Here is a 15,885-nt window from a genome sequence, read left to right as displayed (position 1 = left end):
TTACAGTAGCTTTATTTGTAATTGCCAACAACTGAACAATGGCTCTCAGCTGTGGTATAACCATACGATGGAATTCTACACAGCAGTAGAAAAGAATCAACTGTTGATACATGCAACAGCATGGATCGATCTCAGATGTACCCATGCCAGTGAATGAAGCCAGGTTAAAAAGGCAGACTACTTTCATTCTTTCAAAGGCAAATCTGTAAGGACAGAGAACAGATAGTTGCCAATGGTTGGGCAAGGAGGGAGGGATTGATTACAGAAGCATGGGAGAGGGTTTTTGGATGATAGAACTGTTCTGTAACTTGTCATCATAGTTCCACATGACCATCTGTCTGTCAACTCACAGAACCATATACTAAAAAGAATGAATTTTACTGGATGTAAATGAAAGCTGAAATTTAAAAAACATGTGGTAACTTATTATCCAAGTGCATTTTATTTTTAATAAACAGACATTTTATTTTTCCTAGCATATGGTGAGTCTCAAGCAAAAATATCATTAATAATAGCTGGACCAAACTTTCAGACTGACTGACCCTCTGAGCTCCCTTTCCAGCCTTTTCCCTCAAAAAGTTTTTTCTCCCCAAGAGTTTACCAGTAGAGAGCTAACTGTAGCCCTTAGGATTATAATCACCTTTCTGAGACAAGAATGTCTCAGAAACTTCACTGTTTTTTTTTCCATAGGTTAATATAACACAAACCCAGTAGCCAGAACCTTTCTGTGATTTTTTTTTTTCAAATGCCCTTGAACCCTAGCCCCAATTTAATGTTTGGGGAGGGCTCAGCAATGATGAAATACATACAAATTAAATATGTCTGGAATGACCACATTTTCCTGGTGCTTCATGGAATTGTGAGGTTTCAGAAACCACCAGTCCAGATCAGATTTTCCTTGTTTGTCGATGAATATGGTTGTGGGATGGAATCATAGAATCACAGAATGTTCGAGCTGGAAGACTCTTGGAGTTCATCTAGTCCAATTCTTTATTTTACGGAATCAAAAGCTTCATTGCCTGTTGGCCATTCTCTGGTAACTTCAGACATTCTCTGATCTTACATTCCTTGGGTTCCATCCAGACCCAGGTCTGAGATACACTGTGCTCCTAGAGAAATGCATTCCACTTGGATAAAACAAAGCAAAAGCCCAGCCACCTATTCTACGAGCAGACAGGAGTATAAATATGTAATTCTGAGGGTGCATCAGCAATCAGCTATGCTGTGGTTCATTAAAATGAGGTTTATTTAAGGAGCCTTGGGTTTTTCTCTAAGGTTACACATTTGGGTTCCTTTTAGGTTTCTGTCAATCCAGTAGTAAAGACTCTTGATATATTGTATATATGTATATATGTATTGAAATTTAACTGAAGTTCAAGCTGAATATCGTGGATGTGGGGAAGTCTGATTTTTATTAAACACCTATCTTTAAGCCTACTTTACTTTGTTTATCCTTAGAAAATTTCCATGAAGGGAAATTCAAGGGTCTCTCAGAAAAAAAAAAAAAAAGGAAAACGTGCAGTTAGGTTTTCTGCTGGTCTTGGCTTCTCAAGAATAGTTTGTGGCAAAACTACAGAACTGCCAAGGTTTGGAGTTCTTGCCACTGAAGATGAATAGGTGATATTTGAGAAGGTAGTCTCAGTACAAGGAAAACAAGGCCACTCAGCTCACTTGTTTATTTCCCTTCCTCTAAACGAGTTTACTAGAAGTTTCCGGGTCCTTAGTGTTTTTGCCCTTTTGACTAATTTCTTGCAATGACATCTCCTAAACTTGCATTGTTACTTTTAATTTTCACCTCTCAACCAAATGTAGCAAGGTAGTCTTGTTTATATTACCCTTCTTTTCTTTTTTAGGGCACAACTAAGTCATTATCCCTGGTGAATGAATTTCTCCTTGAATTGGACTGGCTGAAGCTCTGGTGTATAGACCTCTAGATGCTAAGGAAAAACAACAACAACAACAAAAAGAAAACACATGATATTGTGTCTGTCTCTTTAAAATCTCATCAGTTCTTGCTCCAAGGTAAATGGAAGTGCTGAACTGTTAAAGTGATTTAGGTTCATTCTTTTTAGTGTTTTCTTTGTTTTGCTTCTTATTTTGAGAGTGTGGATAACTTCTTGTTTGACTAGAAAAACTCTCAGTAGAACATGTTGGGGGCCTGGGCCAGGCTTGCTGGGAGAGCATACTGGGGTGCTCTTATTCGCAGTTAGTGAAATTGGCTTGCCATATTTCTCCTCTGAGCTCCCTTTTGGAATTCTTTCCTGACATACTTCTCTAACTCCTCCCCTCCAGCTCTGGTTGGTCAGGTCTCCTGGAATGTGAATGTCCTGCAGGTAGCCCTTGGGTAGAGATTCTGCCATTCTGTCACCTACATCCTGTCAAGGTCCCATCTGACTCCCCGTGATCCTGTTCCTTAGACATGGTCTCATTTTCTCAGTTCTTTCAAGGTTTGTGGTCTCATCTGATAAGTAAATGTGAGGTAGGAAACACTGGTAGATTTTAACAGTAGCCATCTAGAGAGAGTAGAGCTGCTACTGGTCTCTGACTTAAAGGACAGTCACAGGGCAAAGTAGGGAAAGCTGGGGAGGTCATCCCACATGGTGGGAGGCTCCCTTGCCCAACTTAGTCCTATGCCTGCTGGTAGCTTTTTTCCAGAGCAGTAAAACTTGGATCATGCTCTTGGGCTGTGTGTGGCTTTGTGTGTTCATTCAGGCCTCTAATGTCTGCATGGGCATCCCATTATCCTGGGCCCCACAAGGCAAAACAGTTTTGAGGCTCTTCTGGTTAATGTTGCTTATGAATCAGCTTCTCAAATCACACAACAGGACAAACTCCATTCCAGAGAACAAGCTTTTGTAATACTTATTTAATTCCCAAAACCACTTGGAATATATGTAGACTTGGCCCTAGGAAATTAAAGTTGAACAAGAAGTAGTTTATTAAACATTAAAGTTAAGAAGTTAAAGTGACAGTTTATTAGCATGTTCATCTCCCTTACTATCTTTTCACAAAGAAAGAAGCAACATTTATACCGCAGCAGTGCTTGCTTGGGTCCAAGGAACTCCATCTAATGGAAATCCCATGCTTTAGGCTGGGCTGGAGGGAGCATCTTGAGTGGCTCAGACCCAGGCCTTCGAGGCAAGGGATGGACACTGTGGTACTTGGGTTTGTGGTGGAATATCTGGAAAAAGCATTGGTTACATATTTGTTACCCTGGCTAATGAGTCCCAGTCAGTGGAGACTAAGCTGAACACCACACAGGCAGCAGACCATCAGCTTGCTTCTCGTGGATGCAAAGATGTCAGTGGAATCAGGCCTTGTCTTTTCATGTAACCTGGCAGCTGATTTCCCCCTTAATTAGTTACAACACCATTAACACAAGACAAAGGATTTTGTTATTTTTTTTTAAACAAATGGTGCCAGACATCTAGAATTTATTTTCTAAGTGTGTCATTATGCATATATATATATATATTTTTTAAACAAGCTTGAAGGTCAGAACAGAGATTTTCTAGTGGAGATTGTTTGCTGCCCATGCTCTCAGGATCTCTTAAGAGAAAAATGTGATGACAGAATAATCTGTTCCATCTCCCCTAGGTCTTGCCCTTATATGTAATAACTAACAATTAATTTGGTATTTTGAAGTTTACAAAGGATTTGGATATGTAGAATCTTAAGTGAAGGTCCTCACTAGGATTAGAGGAGAGAAAGAGACTCATAGGGTAAAATTTCAAAATATTACTGCTTGAAGGGCTTTGGGAGTCTTTTAGTGTAATAGTTCTTAAATTGTATACAGTAGAATACTGGTTCTGAGAAATTATATTTGAGAGTAGGTTTCCAAGGTTAAATGTTTTGGCAAACATGGAACTCTGTTTCTCCTCCTGGAAAATCACAACCCTGAGGAGTCCTAAAATGGAAGAAAACAATTAACTTTGTTTTAATGTAGAATTTCCCACTTTTATTTGATTATGTAATATCTCAATATCTCTTGCCTCTTTCTTTTTTTTTTTTTTCTTAAAACACAGAAACCGAAGTTACACAGCTAATTGGTGGCAAACCTTGATCTCAAGATTCTCAGGCTCTAGATCATTACATATCTTGCTAAGATTTGTGACTTACTCCCTCCCTGATTCACAACTGAGGCCTTGTGGAGTTGTGATTGGACCATGCATCTGTGAGCTGTGCTAAGATTTTGCTTTGCCAAGTCTTTCTTAGGCATTTGCCCTCAAGGAGCTTTACCTTCAAGAGGGGATGTTAATGTATTCATGTAAACAAATAATAGTAATTTTTTTTTCTTTCTAATTTTTTTATTTAAATATAATTAGCCAACATATAGTACATCACTAGTTTCAGATGTAGAGTTCAGTAATTCATCAGTTGCATATAACACCCAGTGCTCACCACATCATGTACCCTCCTTAATTCCCGTCACCCAGTTACCCCATCCCCCCCCACCTCCCCTCCAGCCATCCTCAGTTTCTTTCCTATAGTTAATAAATCCTCAGTTTCTCTCATGGTTTGTCTCCCTCTCTGATTTCTTCCCATTCCGTTTTCCCCTCCCTTCCTCTATGATCCTCTACACTGTTTCTTATATTCCTCATATGAGTGAATCCATATGAAAACTGTTTTTCTCTGACTGACTTAATTTTGTTCAGCATAATACCCTCCAGTTCCATCCATGTCAATATAAATGGTAAGATTTCATCCTTTATGATGGCTGAGTAAAATTCCATTTTATATATATATATATATATATATATATATATATATATATATGCCACATCATCTTTATCCATTCATGTGTCGATGGACATCTCAGCTCTTTCCATGGTTTGGCTATTGTGGACATTGCTGCTATAAACATTGGGGTGCAGGTGCCCCTTTGAGTCACTACATTTGTATCTTTGGGTTAAATACCTAGTAGTGCAATTGCTTGGTCGTAGGGTAGCTCTATTTTTAACTTCTTGAAGGACCTCCATACTCTTTTCCAGAGGGTCTGGACAAGCTTGCATTCCCACCAATAGTGTAGGAGGGATCCGCTTTCTCCTCATCCTTGCCAACATTTGTTGTTTCCTGACTTGTTAATTTTAGCCATTCTGATTGGTGTGAGGTAGTGTCTTATTGTGGATTCCCTGATGCCAAGTGATGTTGAGCATTTTTTCATGTGTCTGATGGACATTTGTATGTCTTGTCATCTTTATAATGGAGATAAGTGCCATCCATAGCGGGAGTGGATCTTCATGTTGAGGTGTTTTGAGCTACTCTGATAAAGTAAATTCTATCTGATAAGAATTTCTATAGAACTCTAATTTTGTTCTATTCTTCAGGCCCTTAATCAAAGTCAAAGTCATAGGTGGTGCTTAAAACATAGATGTGGTGTTGGAGATGAAAAAGCAACTCTCCTGTATCATAAATGACACAAACTTATAAAGTGAGGTGTATATTTAGGTTAGTCTTAAGTCTTTTGTTTTTGGACAGAAGTAACACACTAACTTAGGGGAAACTATGGATTTGAAAGATACTAAGAATTACTTAGCCAGCCAGCAACTTCTGAGTAACATGCAGTAGGAAAGAAAGGCCTTTAAATTTTTTATTTTTATTTACTTATTTTTTTAGCAAAAGGATAGCTCTTACTGCAGTCATTAGGCCCTGACATCTCAGTTACCTTCTTTTAAGCTCATCCCTGCAACTAAGGTACCAACAGTAGTTGGGATTAAACATTATAATCAAGTACATCATGAAGAATTGACACAAGAGGATTCATCTTAACTTTTTTCATTGGGGCTCTATGGAGTATATCAGTTATGCAAAATTCTGGATGGGGTATGCAGATGGTAACCAGTGCCCCCAGGAGTCATGCATTGTGAATTCACATGTTGTGAACTCATAGACCATGAGGTTAAATAGAATTCTAGAGTAATAAATGGCATGGACTTGCTCTGAGAATCAGTAGTGGGACAGCTTTGAGGCAGACATATTTGGTGTTGAACCATAGCTCAAACACTAGCTATGTGATCTATGAAATGAGGAAAATAGCACTCAATACACAATGAGATCATGCAAGTGAATCCCTTAGCACCTGGCACAGTATAAAAGTACCAATAAATGTAAATTATTATTGTAACCTTATGTCTTATCCCTCCATTAAAAAAATAGTTTGTGCCTCAGCAATGTGAAATGACTTGTCCAAAGTCCTAGAGTCTCATGGCTAGTCAGTAATAGAATTAATTTAGGGCTGATCTTACCAGAACCCTGGGATTTTAATATTCTGTTTTTCAAAGTCTATTGTCCATAGAGTTAAACCTACAGTTGATTGCATTGTGACTCAGCCCAGATCCTCTGAAATTCCTTTTACTGTTTATGTCTATGAGCTTCCCTCTTCTGTGTGTTGGGTTTTCTTCTAATATTCCTCACTTGAAACTCTCTTCACAGACCTGTACCTCTGAAACAAATAATACATTATATGTTTAAAAAAAAAAAAAAAAAGGAAGAAGATAGCAGGAAGGGAAAAATGAAGGGGGGAAATTGGAGGGAGAGACAAACCATGAGAGACTATGGACTCTGAGAAACAAACTGAGGGTTCTAGAGGGGAGGGGGTGGGGGGATGGGTTAGCCTGGTATTGGGTATTAAAGAGGGCATGTATTGAATGGAGCACAGGGTGTTATATGCAAACAATGAATCATGGAACACTACATCAAAAACTAATGATGTAATGTATGGTCATTAACATAACATAAAAAAAACCCAAAACTCTCTTCTGGAGTCCTATCTATGCAGACAGCCAGCAGTGCCTTGGATTTATGTTCCCTGTCCCCTCCATTCCCCTGAATCCTTGGCCATGATGAGTGAATTCTAGGTAAGCACTTCTTTAATCAGATGGTTCACTTCAGGATTTACCTCTGGTTTAGAGTTGGTTGAGAGAGATTTGCAGACCACAACAAAGCTGGGGAACTGAGACAAGATGCCATTATCCTGGAGGTCTCAGGCACAGGCCCAGGAGTGCCTGGCCACGTGGACTTTGCCTGAGGGCCCTGGGACTACAAGTGACACTTAGCACTTAAGGGACTCCCAGCCCAGTGCAATAGGCTTTTCTTTGATTCTTTCCCAGTGTTTATCCAATTGTAAACTCTGTACTCATTTGAACAATTGTTATACTTATTCTCAGCAAACCAAAATGAAAAGTTCCTGAGTAATCCATTTGTATCAAAAAAAAAAAAAATCACTGTTGAAATGTATAATTATTATTTTAGTGAAAATATGAAGAATAAAACAATTCTATTTCTGACAGCCCCTTGTTCATCTTTTCTCTCATTTTGAGCTTATAATTCTGGCTTTAAATCCCAGATCAGTGTTCCCTGCCAAAATGTACAGTCTCTGTGCTTGAATAGCTCACAATAGTGTTTTCAGTATAAAGGAGAATTCCCCTGGTCCATCCAAGGGATTATAACACCTTTGTGTGTATCTTGCTACCGAGGTTGAGATCCTTAAAAGCCAGTTTTGGTTTGCTGTGACTTATCTGAGGTTTCTCACTGCATCCAACTCCACCCTTATTTTGTACATATTCTCAGAAGTGAATGTTTTAGGAGAGTGCACATGCCATGAACACTATTTGGTAAAAGGCAAAAGATTTATATGATCTGAAGAGAAACCAGAGAATCATGAACACTACTTGGATGGGCTTGTCTCGCAGCCCCTGGGCATCCTGAAATCCTCAGAGAAGACTGTTTTTGAATTGCATGAGTAGATTTTATTGAATTAGGTTTTGATTTCTTGATGAAGAACCTCATCTGTATTGTATTTGCCATAAGCAATGCAACTGATACCCTTAGGACACATCCACAGACTGTAGTCTGTGTGATACTGGCTTTTAGGTAAGTCAGAATTGAAATACCATATTTCTCCACTGAGCCGTACTTGGCTCCAAGCTCTTGGCACAGAGCTTGATTAATCAATTAGAGAGAGAGGTGATGGTCAGAGGACTACAGTCACTTGTGGACCATTGTGGGCAACCTGAAGCCATAAGCCAAATGCAGCCATTTCATCCTTGTTTGCAATTTCTCATCTGAATATATAGAAATTCATGTTTCATCCAGTGGTCCAAAGCCACATATGCATGCTTCAGCTATTCTGTTCAGCCTCATGTCATCAGAATACTCATTGAAAGAAGAATCAATAGAGGAAGTTTCTATTCTTACAAGTAGGTCTAAATTTGGGACATTCTGTATGGGATGGGCTTCAGAGGGGCCTGCCCTGTTCTGACTTCCTCTCCTTCTCTATAGGTTTATCATGGATCCTGGAAAGAAAGCCAGCTGTCATTAAGCCTTTCCTCATCCTCAGCAACACCACAGGATCTTCAATAGCATAGACCACTGCTCTCTCTGCTTAGTCAAATGTTGAAGGAGGCAGAGAGTAAAGACAGAATGGTGCACTTGGGGACAGGGAGCCTGATATCTGGTTGGAGTTCTTATGTGATCTTCTGGCACTGGAGTTTCCCTTAAGTGAAATGAGGGTGCTGACCACCATCATGCAGGAGGCAAGATAGACAGTGGAGAAAGATAGGTCCACTTGGGTTCATACTCTTTTTCCCCCATTTGCTGCTCTTTGACCTTGTGCCACTTTCCCAGAATCTCTGAGGTGAGGCAAGTAACACTTACCTTGTAAAGATAATAGGATTAGAGGTAGCATACACAGAGCATCAAATTTTTCATAGTGGTGGCTAATATTATTACTTACCTACTGTATTTGTGTTAGAAACTGTGTGCATCCCAAGTATCATCATATTCTCATTCCTTTGAGTGCCTATCTTTTGAATTACTGATGTTTCTCTTACATTAGTATCTCCTGTTATCTTTAGAGAGAAAAGTGTATGCAAAAATGGATCTGAATGCAGTTTTTTGACTCTTTATTTGGAATTTGGTTCAGCCAATATTTTTTTAGCTTGAGTTATGTTTATTGAATCTATTTTGTGCCAGGCAATGTGCCATGGGTTGGGAATACAAGGTTGACTGGGTGCCTCTGTCTGCCAAGTGCCATTAATTCTAGTGGGAGGGGAGACAGAGACTGAAAGAGAACATTTCAATGCAGTTTAATCAGTGCTATGTACAGGGTGTGGCAGACACTGTTAGCTGCCTCCCCAGTAACAATTCCCTCTTCAGAGTTGACAGAACTCTGATTTTGTTCAAACTGACAGCGTGTCCAGCTAAATTCCAGGCCCCTAGGGTCCTTTTATGCTAGCTGTGGCTGTGTGATGGAGACCTGATGAGGAAGACACACCAGAGGTTTGATGGGGATTCCGACGGAGTTGCTGTCCTGATAAATGGGGATTATCACAGGGGATACTGCCCTTCTTCCTTTTTCCTGCTTTGAACATGAACATAATGCCCAGTGATTCAGCAGCCATTTTTTTTGAAAAATAAAATTATATACCTTTAAGGTATACAACATGATGTTTTGATATACATATATGTGTAGTGATTACTATAGTCAAATAATTAATATATTTATCTCCTCACATAGTTACCATAGCTTTTTGTTGTTAGAACACCGGAAATCTACTCTTATAGCAAATTTCTAGTATGCAGTGCAATATTATTAACTGTAATCATCATGTTGGATATTAGAACTGTAGGCCTGTTCATCCTACATAACTGCAATTTTGTCCCTTGGACCAACATCTTTCCATTTTGCACCCTCTCCCCAAAGCCCCTAGTAACCACCATTCTACTCTCTGCTTCTATGTGGATCCCACAAATAGATGAGGTCATGCGGTAGTGTTCTTTCTGTGTCTGGCTTACTTCACTTAACATAATGTCCTCCAAGTTCATCTATATTGTTGCAAATGGCAGAATTTTCTTCCTTGTTAAGGCTGAATAATATTCTAGTTGTGTGTGTGTGTAACACATTTTTTTTTTTTATCTTTGCACTCATCCATCAGTGGTCGTTTTGTGACCATGAAAGAGACAGCATGAGGGAAATGGTAAGAGAATTCCAGTGATTACTAGTCCTGATGTCACTGAGCTCCTGAACTGATTCTAACTATCCCCTAGATCCAAAATTTTGTTATGTGAGAAAAATACATCTCTGTTTGAGCTGCTATAAGGCAGGTTTTCTGCTACTTGCAACCAGAGACATTCCTAAATAAAGCAGCTCCTATGATTGTGAAGAAAGGAGATGATATTTCTTGTAGAATACTAAGCAGCTAAGAGGAAGCAATGTGGCTCCAGGCAGAAAATAGGCCCTGTATTGCATGGGAAGAGTGCTTGGCAAAATGCCTCTTTGTCAATGAGGACATTCTCATCTATCGCAGACACTTCAGAACATCACTCAGGCTACAATCAAAAGAGATAAAAAACTTGGATGGACCTGCCTCCTGGGAGATTCCAGTCCAATCTGAGATATGTTCCCCTAGAGTCTTCCATGAACTAAAGGCAGTCTGTAACTAAGGGCCAAACTCGTCATGATGTCATGTGATTGACCCCATTTGCTCAGGGACCTAGGTTGGGAACTCACAGTTCCCTCTGACTTAGATCACACCAGAGCCATCCACAGTCCACATTTCAGGTTAAACCCTTGCCATGTTTTCCAGAAGCAGGGCCTTAGAAACCCCGACTGTGGCCAGAATCATAGATCTGCATCTGCCAAGACTAACAGACTGGTAGACAGTCTTTTTTTCTGCCCTTGCAACTCCCAAAGAGATACCTGCTTTTTCCAGTAATTCACTTTTCTTTGTTTCACCCTTTTCTTTCTCAGGCACAAGTTGAAAGTCTTACAGATGGCTCTGGGGAAAATATTCCTTGTTCCCAAACATGCTGTTGGAGACTCTTTCCTGCTCCTTCTCTTCCTCTTGCATAGTTCTTAGCTGGCCTTGGCCCTATCTTTAGCAGACAGCTATGTTACTGCCTCAGTCTATAAGTCCCATACCTTCCATTAGTCCTTCTGGCAGCCTGGTCTGCTGGCATTTACATTTTTCTTCTAATTGGTTTGGCAGATAGGAGACTTAGCCTCTCTATTTGGAAGTCTGGATTTAATTTCTCAGCTAAAGGTAGCATTCAGCATTGTGCCTAGGAATTCACAGACCTCAGAGAACATTTCCACTTCTTTTTCTCATGCCTACCTATAATCTCTAAGGTGTGGCTCATGGTGCAAAATAAGCTACTGGAGTGAACTGGTTTGAACTGGAACCCTATTTGTGGGGCAGTGAGGCAGCACAAGTTGGTCACCCATACAGCATGAATTGGTATTGTGGGCTAGAGGAGAACCTTTGGGAGAATTCTTCAAAATGTTGTGTCTGTGATCCAAAATAAGGACAAGCACACTTTGAGTTCCCAGGTTTAGTTTTGATAAGTTGGAGACAGATGAAAAGATCAGGGACTTCACAGTAATTGCTTAGGTAAAACTAATAGAGATGTCAAAACTGGAAATAATCATTAAGATAAAAAGCAAGTGATATCGGACATTCAGAAGAGACTAGGTATGGGTTAAAACATGGTCTTGTCTTTTGGTTTCTGAAGGTCTTGTCTTTGGGTTTCTGTTTACACTGAATCAGTGGAAACCACCCCTGAGTAAGAGTTATTTCTGCTTTTTGCCCTAAATTTGTTTTATGTATCCTTCTGAGTTTTCATTTCTTCACTGGTAATATGGAGAGAGATCTATATCTATCTATATCTATATCATCTATATCTATATTCAACGCTGATTTGGGAGCATTGGCTTGAGTGATAGGAGACAGTTGAGACACTACCCCAAATATATATATACACATATATGGTGTGTGTGTGTATAATATTCATTCTTCTAAGGGTTGTTTTGAAGCTCAAATGAATTGATATCTTTGAAAAAACTTCATAATTTCACAAGTTATTTTATTATTTATTTATTTTTAAAAAGATTTTATTTATTTGACAGAGATAGCAAAAAAGGGGGAGTGGCAGAGGGAGAAGGAGGCTTCCTGCTGAGCAGGGAGCCTGATGTGGGGCTCCATCCCAGGACCTGGGGACCACGACCTGAGCCGAAGGCAGACGCCTAACGACTGAGCTACCCAGCTGCCCCATAATTTCACAAGTTATTTTTCTCTTCCTCCCTCCCACCCTTCTTCTTTCCTTCCTTCCTTTGAATCTCTACCCAGAAACCAAATAAGAAAAGTCAGTCATGATAGAGCAGGGTGGGGGGAGAGTGTGTCCAAGTTGGTGACATAGGAAGATCATAAACTTGCCTTCTCCCATCAACACACCAGATCTATAGCTACATATGGATGATTTTTTTAAATGTGAAAACTAGATAAATTACTCTTTACAACAAAGGATAAAGGGTGTACGTTGAGATGGGTAGGAGAGGCAGACACATGGTCTTGCACCACCTTCCCTCTCCCCAGCATGGCAATACAATAGGGAGGGATCTCACCAGATAGGCATTTCTCCAAAAGGAGTGAGGGTTGGTGCCTCACATTGGGCACCCTGGTCCCTCGGATCTGCACTGGAAAGATGAGCTCCCAAAACATCTGGCTCAGAAAGCCTGTGGGCAAGGCTGATGTCGGGGTGGGGGGGATAGGGTAAAGTGCTAGAGGAAACTGAGATTCTCCTCTTAGAGGGCTTGCATGTGGTCTTGCTCACCCCAAACTCAGTGAAAAAGAGAGTTTGAAAAACATCTAGAGTATATGTAAGGGAGACTCTTTTGCTGATTTGGGAGCATTGGCTGGAGTGATGGGAGACAGCTGAGACACTCCCTCAAAACGGAGGTGCTGGCAGACACCACTGTTGCACTCTCCACATAGTCTGTTAGCAGAAGCGGGTGACTTCAGATGGGGCAGCCTCTCACTGCCTTGCTGACAAGGCAGAAATGAGCATTGTGTCACTTGCTGAGACCACAGAGCATGGGCTGTTGCAGCAGTCCCTGTTCCCTGGCTGGGGTGGGTGAACGTGAATGGTCACAGGGTTCTTCCATTCCCTAGCTAAAATCTGTGAACATAGGTGGTTGTGACACTTACCTGCTCAGTGGCTGGGGGCTGGTAAGCATGAGTCGTCACAGCATTCTCCCATTCCTAGCCTAAAGCTAGCATGTGCAAACAAACTCTCTTGCTGCATTGGTAAAGCCCATAGGAACACATAGTTAAGACATTTTCCTGTTTTTTCTGAAGCTGGAGAGCATGCCTCACCCACTATACTCTCTAGCTGCCTAAAGCCAGCAGTTGTGCAAAATCTACACAGGGGACATCCCTTGATGGCCTGGTCCTACTGGCCAAGAGGGCTGGCGTTCCAGAGCTGCACAGGACTGTAACAATAGGAAAAACAGTTCTTGGCAAGCTACCATCCCCGGGGCTCTGCACAGACAGTGGACTGAAACACACCACCAGTCTTCTTGTGGAAAAGACCTATTTATTTAGCCTGGAGCTACAGTCTGAGGGACAGGCTTCAGGTTTCCCACACATCTGGAGGCTAAGGAGGCACTCTCAGAGAATGTAAGCAGGGAGACGCTATCCATGTTCACTCCTTTGGCCTCACTACAGCTTGACAAGACTTCCCAGAAAGGAACGGATACACTCATCCAGAGCCCTGATTTTTATAACTGTTACCCAGGGGATACCTCCAGATCCTCTGGTCTGGAAGCCAACAGGGATTACAATTGTGGCCCCACAAAAATGTATATATTTCCACTCTAAAAGCTGCTGCTTGACAGTCTAGTTTCCAGTCAGCCTGAAACTAGGTGCTGAGATTCCTCCTCTTGGATTACTGACAGGTCTTGGCACACCCTCAAAAACAGGCGTGTATCAAGAGTAAGTCAGGTGGTTTAGGCAATCACAAAAGTCTAAGAGTTAGGCCAAGGTTAAATTCAGTAATTCCACAGGGCCACTGCTTGAAGACTGTGAGAGAAGTAGCTGTTTCACCTAATACATAGAAATAAACCCAGAGAGTCAAGCAAAATGAGGAAATAGAGAAAGATATTCCAGACAAAAGAGCAAGACAAAACCTCAGAAAAACACCTTAATGATGTGGAAATAACTAACCTACCTGGTAAAGAATTCAAAATAATGGTCCTAAATCTCACTGAACTAGGGACAAGAATGGATGAACACAGAACAGCAGAGTCACAGAGCTAAAGAATAAAAAAACAACTAAAAATACATTAAAAATATTCAGCAGCAGGGTAGATGAAGTTGAGTTATGGATCAGTAAACTGGGAGATAAAAGCAATGGAACTCACCCAGACAGAACAGGAAAGAAAAAAAGAATTTAAAAAAAAGATAGTTTAAAAGAAGTCTGGGACAATATTAAACAGACTAACATTCACAATATAGGGGTCCCAGAAAAAGAAAGAGAGAAAGGGGCAGAAAACTTATTTGACCAAATAATGGCTGAAAACTTCCTTAAGGTAGGGAAGGAAATATAAATCTGGCCTAGGAAGCTCAGAGACTGACAAATAAAATGAACACAAATAGAAACACACCAAGACACATACATTAAAATGTCAAAAGTAATAGAGTCTTAAAAGCATCAAGAAAAAAAATTGTTACATAGAAGGGAAACCCCACAAGGCTACCAGCAGATTTCTCAGCAGAAGCCAAAAGGGAGTGATATGACATATTCAAAGAGCTGAAGGGAAAAAAAAAAACTTCTAACCAAGAGTAATCTACCCTGCAAGTTCATTATTCATATTTGAAGGGGAGATAAAGAATTTTCCAGACAAGTAAAAGTTAAAGGAGTTCATCACTACTAAACAGGTCTTATAAGAAATATTACAGGAATTTCTTTAAGCTGAAAATAAATGGTATTAGTTAATAACAAGAAAACATATGACAGTAAAAATCTCACAGGAAAAGGTAAATGTTCAGTAAAGGTAGTGTATTAATTGCATAATGCTGCTAAGAAGGTTAAAAGACAAAAGTAGTAAAATTGAAACTATAATAATTAGTTAAGAGATACATAAAAATATGTAAAATGTAACATATAAACATAGTGGGGTAAAGTAAACATGTAAAGTTTTGGAAAATATTCAAATTTAAGTTGCTATCAAGTTAGAATAGACTGTTATATATATTGGAACCTCACAGTAACCAGAAAGCAAAAACTTACAGTAAATACACAAAAAGATAAAGGAATCTAAACATAACACTAAAGAAAGTCATCAAAACACAAGGGAAAATAAAGAGATAAAAAGACAGAGGAACTACAAAATCAGCCAGAAAACAAAGTGGCAGTAAGTACATACCTATCAATAATTATTTTAAGTATAAATAGCCTAATTCTCCAATAAAAAGACACAGAGTGACAGAATGGACAAGAAGAAAAAAAATAAGACACATCTATATACTGCCTTACAAAAGACTCACTTCAGGAGTAAGGACACAGACTGAAATGTAAAGACACACATAAATTAAAATTTAAAGAAAGCTGGTGTAGCGATACTCATATCAGACTTTAAAACAAAGACTATAATAAAAGACAAAGGGGGCATTACATAATGAATCCAGAAAGAAGATGTAACATTTACAAATATATATGTACCCAACATAGTACCAAAATAAATAAAGCAAATATCAACAGATTGAAAAGGAGAAATTAACAGCAATACAGTAATAGTAGGGGATTTTAACACCCCACTTACATCAATGAATGTATCAGACAGGAAATCAATAAGTAACACTGACATTAAGTGACACATAAGACCAGATGAACTTAATAGATATACACAGAAAATTCCATTCAAAAGCAACTGCGTACAAATTCATCTCAAGTGCATGTGAAACGTTCTCTAGGATAGATCACATGCTAGTGATCTAACAAGTCTCAATAAATTCAAGTAGATCAGAATCATATCAAACATCTTTTCCAACCACAATGGTATAAACTAGAAATCAACTACAAGAAGAAAATTAAAACTACAAATACATA

The 15,885-nt window shown here is 39.6% G+C and overlaps 1 long non-coding RNA gene across 9 annotated transcripts in view; it reads left to right on the top strand.

Annotated features, from left to right (window-relative positions):
* The window catches only part of LOC145716121 (uncharacterized), a 493,424-nt gene that overhangs the window by 111,794 nt on the left and 365,745 nt on the right, over positions 1-15,885 (top strand). For all 9 annotated transcript variants that reach the window (XR_014138542.1, XR_014138538.1, XR_014138540.1 and 6 more), the window contains one exon: positions 1,854-2,022. This is a non-coding gene — a long non-coding RNA (uncharacterized LOC145716121). The remainder of the gene's footprint in view (positions 1-1,853; positions 2,023-15,885) is intronic.

Source organism: Leptonychotes weddellii, chromosome 1 (assembly GCF_054177405.1).
Source record: "Leptonychotes weddellii isolate Sample4059 chromosome 1, ASM5417740v2, whole genome shotgun sequence".
Taxonomy (NCBI): Eukaryota; Metazoa; Chordata; class Mammalia; order Carnivora; family Phocidae; genus Leptonychotes; species Leptonychotes weddellii.
This window is presented reverse-complemented; position numbering and strand designations above follow the sequence as displayed.